General features: G+C 61.1%; 1 long non-coding RNA gene across 1 annotated transcript; it reads left to right on the top strand.

Annotated features, from left to right (window-relative positions):
- Window positions 1-1,872: 1,872 nt before the first annotated feature.
- On the top strand, window positions 1,873-6,303 carry LOC118536983 (uncharacterized). Its single transcript, XR_004917908.2, has 3 exons — window positions 1,873-2,266; window positions 2,780-2,960; window positions 6,031-6,303. It is a non-coding gene; the product is annotated as an uncharacterized LOC118536983 (long non-coding RNA).
- Window positions 6,304-6,504: the final 201 nt, after the last annotated feature.

The raw sequence follows: 6,504 nt of genomic DNA, 5'->3' as shown, positions 1-6,504 counted from the left end.
GGTGGAGAAACGGGTGTCGCTCAGCGGGGCAGAGTGGGGAGCGGGCACCACTTACCACTTGCTGAGTCTCCCCCCACAGCAGCCCTGGGCTGGCTTTCTCTTCCTTCACTGTGGTCAGCACAGAGGGTCCTTGCCCCCTAAACAGCAGGGAAAGGGATGTATCCCGCTCCCACCTTCCCCCCGGACTCTCACCCAGGAGACGCCCCAAGAGACAGGTGTGCTGTCCCCTGCCTCTGCTTCCCTTCTTCTTGTGTGCCATGCCCAGCCACCCAGATGGGGCCTGTTTAATTGATTCAATTTGTCCCAACAGTAAAAACACTCTGCAGATGTCAGCCTCGCAGCACCCCCCCCCCCCCCCAGGAGGCAGCAGACACCTGCCAAGGCCCCGGGGCCAGGAGCCCTTCCAGGGGCCACTGGAGCCAGGCTAGGGGGGAGGCCCCTGGCTCCCATGCTGCCTGTCGGGAGCGGAGGCCACCGGGATGTCTGTGGCTGAGGGACAGCTCCAACAGTGGCACAGAGGCATTCTGAACGCTGATCAGACCAGAGTCTGTCTTTCTCAAGGAATTATGGTTTCTGCGGACTCCCAGCTCCAGGCAGATGACTCCTGTTTTGGTCCAGATGCTGTTCCTGGGCCAGTGTTAGGGTTCCAATCAACTAGGGCTTGGGGCTTTTCCAGGTCAATGGGGGATGGGAGGGAGGCTGAGGATTCCTTGGGGCCTGGCTGCCCCCTTCCTAGGGCCCCCCCGCCGGTGGCCTGGTGGTCTCCTTGGTTGCCACCTGGTGGAAGAAAAGGAGTTGAGCCTCTGAGCTCGCACCTGGTTGGGGACCTCAGGTCTCTGTGTAGAGATTAGGAGCCCTGGGTCTGCAGCCTGGGCAGTCCCGCAGCCTGTCTGCCCGTGGGGGGATGTGTGTGTGTGGCCGCTACCACACTGGAAATGCTTTCTGGCAGTTTCTAGGGGGAAGGTGGTGAGCCAGGAGGGAGACTCAAAGCTGAACCCCTAGCCCAGCCCAGAGCCCCTCTTTCCCTGTGTGGGCCCCCGGCTCCTAGAGCCACCCCTTTGCACCCCAGAGGGAGACCGCTGGAAGAGTGAGTGAAGAGCAGGGATGATTTAGGGAGAGTTGCACAGCTGGCCTGGCCGAGGCAGGGGCTTCTCTCTGCCCCATCCCCCACCCAGCCCCAACTGGGACAGGATTCCTCACCCGCGATTAGGAAAGGACCGTCACCCTGAATATGGTCTCGGGTTAGCCAAATCCGGACACCCAGCTCCCCTCCTCGGCACTCCCCCACGTGCACCCTCCCAGGAAAAACCCGAGCCTTTCTGTCGTTCGCTTGTTACACTGTACAAGGATCCCAAGCTCATTTCTTACGGGCTCTTCTCCACAATTCCTAGGAGACAGGGAGAAAGCAAGGGTAAGGGAACCGAGCGACAGAGAACTGAAAGGGCTTGACCAAGGTCAGACCCTGCACAGGCCGCGTGTCAGGCGGTAGATTCTTTCTCCTGCGTGTGAACAAGTTGGGGGCCGGGGGAAGGCCGGGCCCCCCCGAGCGGCCATTTTGGAGGGACGTCGGGCGGCGGCCTGCGGCCCCCCACCAGCTCCCAGGCGGCCCGGGGCCCGGCTCCGGGTGGGGGTCCCGGGAGGCGGGGAGCGGAAGGTGGGGCGCGCGGCGCCGAGGAGGAAAGAACAAAAGGAAGCCCCGCCCCCTCCCCGGCCGGCCCGCGGCGGCCAATCGTCGCGGCCGCTGCTGACGGCGCCCTCTGACTGGCTGAACGGCGGCCAATCCAGAGCCGGAGCCGCGAGCCCGTGCGGCCCCACGTGGGGCGGTGAGCGCGGCGGTTCGCGGGCCGCGGCGGGTGGGCGGGACGTGTGGATCGGGGCCGCGCCTCGGGGACCGGACGGCGACCGCGCCCGCGCTTCGCCCCTGGGACCCCCGCCCCAAGGCTCCCGCGCCGCTCAGCCATCGGCGAGGCCCCCGAGCGCCCTGTGCTCGCAAAGCACTCTACCATCTTCTGGCTGATTTGCTGTGCGGGGCCGGGCTGGTGGCTGCCCTCGCTGCACACGCGGGGGTGAAGTGACAGCCTCAAAGCCACCCAGTCTGTTAGGGAGGAGGCCGCTGCTCGGCCGCGGGCCTCCCTTCCCCTGGGGGCCGGGGCGCAGGGCTTCTCCGTCCCACCCCGCCCCCCACCGCTGTGCCCCCAGGGGACTGCGCTCAGGGACCCGGGAAGGAAGGAGCGTGTCTCCGGGCTAGGCCGGCAGGCTGAAGCAGGTCGGGTGGAGGGAAGAAGACGTGGTCTGCTGTGGGTGGTGGAGGGACCGGGTGCGGTCTGTTCATTCATTAATCGAGTCAGCTATTGATGCGTCCTACTACAACGTCCTGGGGATGCAAACGGCAGTGGCCCCAGCGGAGGCTAGGGGGCTAGCCTCCCCCCGGTTTCCATTAATTACTCCAAGCTACTCCAAAAGGAACATACAAGAATGTTCTTTGATATGAGTCACTGACATGGTCTTACATTTTTATAGTACCCTCAGACAGGGTATTTGAGTGGAGGGTTGAATAAATGGAAATCCAATGAATTAAAGGACAGATTGTGCAGTACCCAGGGCCAGCAACAAAGGGGAGCTGTTACCACTCCAGACCTGAAGGGCAGGGGTAGTCACAAGAGAGGCTCCGCCAGCAGGAGCTGTGACCTTGGGGAGAGGGACACAGCGACCTGGCAGGGAGGAGAATGGATATACATACTGACCTCTCTTTCCTCCTGCCTGCTTTTCTTGTCTGCAGGCTCCTCATTGGCTAAATCCAGCCGGAGCGGGGGCAAAGGAGTCCACTGACGCCGTGCCGGCTGGACGGCCTCTGGCTACCATGCAGGGCAGCTGGGGCAGTAAGGTGTCCAGTGCCTCCTCTGAGGTGTGAGTAAAATCATCTTAGAAATGTTGCTGTTTCGGGGGCAGCGGCATATAATGTAAGTGAAACCCATGTGCGTCCTACGCAGCGGTAGCCTCCCAGTGCGTGGGGCGGGGCTCAACTGAGCCCTTCTCTCCTGCAGAACCATTTGGGGGCTCTCCTGCCAAGACAGCCTGCAAATGATGAGTGCAAGGCAAGGCAAGGCGGTGGATGAACAGTGCTTCTGTCAGTGCTCGTGAGCAATGAAGTCCAGGTGCCTCCTCCTCCAGGAGGCCTTCCTGGATGCTCCGTTTTCATTAAACAGTTGCCGTGGGAGACTATAAATCCAGTGGTAGGGACTGGCCTTGTTCACTGTCCCCTCTTCACGGTGCCTGTATCTGCTGGGTGCTCAGTACACACCGGAGGAGGAAGGGACCATGCCTTTTGCCTGGCTGAGGCCAAAGACAGGTCTTCCCTCTGCAGTAGGGGCATTTATTCACCCAGAGAGAGGGGGCCTTTCTCTGTCCAGCTGGGTCTCAGCCCCAGGGGACCCCAAGGAGAAAAGAATGTGTTCCAGGAGGGAAATTCATGGTCCAATAGCACAGCCACATGTAAGTTCAGGGTAAGGCAGCCTGAGCCAAGGACCTGCAGAGGTTCGGGAGGGAGAGGACTCCTGGCAGAATGGGGACAAGGGAAGGAGGTGGTACTTGAGATGGCTTGAAGGGCAGGTAGGAGGTGGGGCGGAGGAGAAGGGGAAGCAAGGGACAAGGAGGGAAATCGTGCGGCATCTGGGGAGCCTGATCTTTAATTCATATTGACGGAGGACCTGCCTGTCCTCCGAGGCTGGCCCCGCTCAGCATAAGCCATGTGCTTCAGCCCACCGCTGCGTCTGTCTGTTCTTCCGCACGGCTGTGTTGTATTTCATTGTATGGGGGTGCCATGGTTTATTCTCTCAGTCTGCTGTTAACGGACCTGTGGGCTCTCTCCAGTTTAGCAGTAGTGCTGCTATGAACATTCTAGCGCATGTCTTCTGGGTTTGTGCCTGGCAGTGGGGTTGCTGGGGGCGCACCTGTCCAGCTTGGGTACAGACGCCACCAGTCCTTCAAGTGGCAATGCTGACCGCCATTCCCACCAGCAGCGTGGCGGGTTCTGGTGGCCCTGTACCTGTGCCGGCCCTTGGGGCTATCTGTCCCTTACTCTGCCATTTGGGGCTGGGGGGACACACGCCGCCTCTTGATCTTCCTAGTGCCTCCACGAATAGGAGGCGAGGGGTGTTATCCCCATTTAGAGGACAGAAACTCTGGCCACATCTGCCAATGAGCACTGGAGCTGCTTCTGGAATTCCAGTCCCAATTCTTTCAGAAAATGACATGTGGCTGGTATGGATAGCTGGCCGGCCCTGGGGCACGGAGCTCCATCGGGAGGTCAGGACTGGTGCAGAACAAAGCGAGCTGGGGAGGGGATTCTGGGCTTTGGGGGAGGGCAGGGCCAGGGGGGCGGGGGAAGGGCTGTGGTATCAGCAGGGTCAGCGCACAGCTGGTGGGGCTTTGCTGGGTGCATGTTTGTGCCCAGACCCCGAGCCGGGTGCAGGGACATGACGGTGAACACACACAGGCAGGGGCCCTGCCTGCACGTTAGTGGCAGTCCAGGGCAGCGGGTAATCAAGGAAATCCACAATAAACACATAATTACAGGCTGCGATGAGCAATCTGTGCTCTGAGAGGCCTGACCCGGCCTGACATGAGGACCAAGAATGAACTGGCCTCAGAGATCACAATGTCCCGGGGACTCTTAAAGGAGGTGTTCCAGCAGAATGGGGATGAGGGTCTGGGAGGAAGTGCAGAGGTGGAGGGGGGAGCCCTCCGAGCCTGGGGCTGGGGGGGGCGGGGACTAAGCCATACCCAAGCTTGGCATTTGTCTCCACGGGAACTCCAAAATACAGTGACTTAAACGAGGGAGACCTTTCTTTCTCTTTCACGTAAAGCCTCCAGGAAAGCTTTGGAGGCTCCAGGGTCATCGGGAACCTGGGCTCCTTCTGCCCTGTCGCTCCGTTATTCTCAAGTACGGCTTCCTCCTCGTGGTCCAGTTTGGCTGCCCCAGCCATCATGAGCATGACAAGCAGCAGGAGGGGAGGAGGGACGAGGAGGAGCACAGCCCCGATACTGAAGGACACTTTCCCCTGCACATGCCGCTGCTGTTCACCCTCATTGGCTAGAACGCGGTCCCAGCGCAGCATCTAGCTGCAAGGGAAGCTAGGGAACGTGATCTTGACCTTGACCCTGGACAGGCAGGGGCCAGCTACACATTGGGATTCTGTTACTCAGGGAAAAGGGGAAAACAGGTATCAGGACCAGTCTCTGCCCCTGCCCCGCCCCCGGAACTGGAAACCAGGGGATGCTGCTGAAGGCCAGAAATGACCAGTGGACGGGATCCCCATCCTTCCCAGCACATAATGTGCCCCTCAGCGCCCAGCAGTGGAGGCCGCGGGGTCACAGGGCGCACTGGAGCCCCCACTGATGCCCTGTCCTGCTGGCATCTACTTTCATCTCATTTTCAGAGATGAGGAAGCTAGGTCTCAGGGCAGCAAGGGCCCACGGCTGACAGACAGACCAAGAGAAGCGGGCCTGCTGAGAACTTTCCAGAACTCTGCCCATCTGGGGGGAGATTCAAGACCATGAGGCCCCCGTCACTCCCTTACCCAGGATGCTTCCTCTCTCCCAGTCCCTTGTTGACCGAGGCTGTCCTTGCCCCCTCTTTAAGCAGGACAGGGGAGGGGCCATAAACCCCCTCCCATCTTCCCAGAGCATGGGAGGCAGGACAGGGACAGTGATGGGTGGCCAAGCCCTGGATGACCAGTGTGCCCTCAGCGCTGGACAGGAGCCCAGGCAGAGAGGAGAGGACCTGGGAGCTGCCCCTCTCAGTCCTGGCATGCTCCCCCCTCACCACCCTGCTCAGCCCTCCGTTTGGGCCCCAGCGCAGCATCCTCCCCCGCCAGAAGGGCTCTCAGATCTGAGTCATCGATGTTAACTCCCTGCTGTGTTCTCTGTCTTTACACTCACCTGAAAGTTTACAAAGGGGCACACGCTTGTAAAAATAAAAGCAGACATCTCCGGGGAGCATGAGGTCTAAAGTCAGATCCTGCTCCCAAGGTGCGCTGACGCCTCACCTACAGGACCCAGAGTTGATTCGGGGTGGCAGCTGCCAGACCGTGTCTATACCCGCGTAAGTGCCGCACGCACACACACAGATGTGGAATGGGCCATACACCGCCCCCTTGCTCCCCTCCCCGGCCGGACGCACAGCGCTGAGCGGGGTCTGCCCAGTCCGGTCGGATCGCTGCTGACGGCTATGTGGCCGCTTCCAGATTTCTGTTGGAAGTCTTGGCCCTGTAGCACTTGTGCAGTGGCTTTGGGGGGGGGTGGGTCCCCAGAAATTCACCACCCTTTCTCCCTCATCGGGCCTCCACTGGCCCCACCGGCCACCAGAGCGTGCTTGCAGGACCAGAGCCGGGGGGCGGGGAGAGGGTGTGCACTGGCAGGAGGGGCTCCTGTGAGCCTCGGGCTGCTCTGGGAGAAAGGGGTGGCAGGCCGGGCACCCGACCCTCGGGGCTGGGGCACCCAAGC

The sequence above is a fragment of the Halichoerus grypus genome, chromosome 2, assembly GCF_964656455.1.
Source record: "Halichoerus grypus chromosome 2, mHalGry1.hap1.1, whole genome shotgun sequence".
Classification (NCBI taxonomy): domain Eukaryota; kingdom Metazoa; phylum Chordata; class Mammalia; order Carnivora; family Phocidae; genus Halichoerus; species Halichoerus grypus.
The sequence above is the reverse complement of the archived record's forward strand: the minus strand, read 5'-3'. Positions and strand labels throughout refer to the sequence as shown.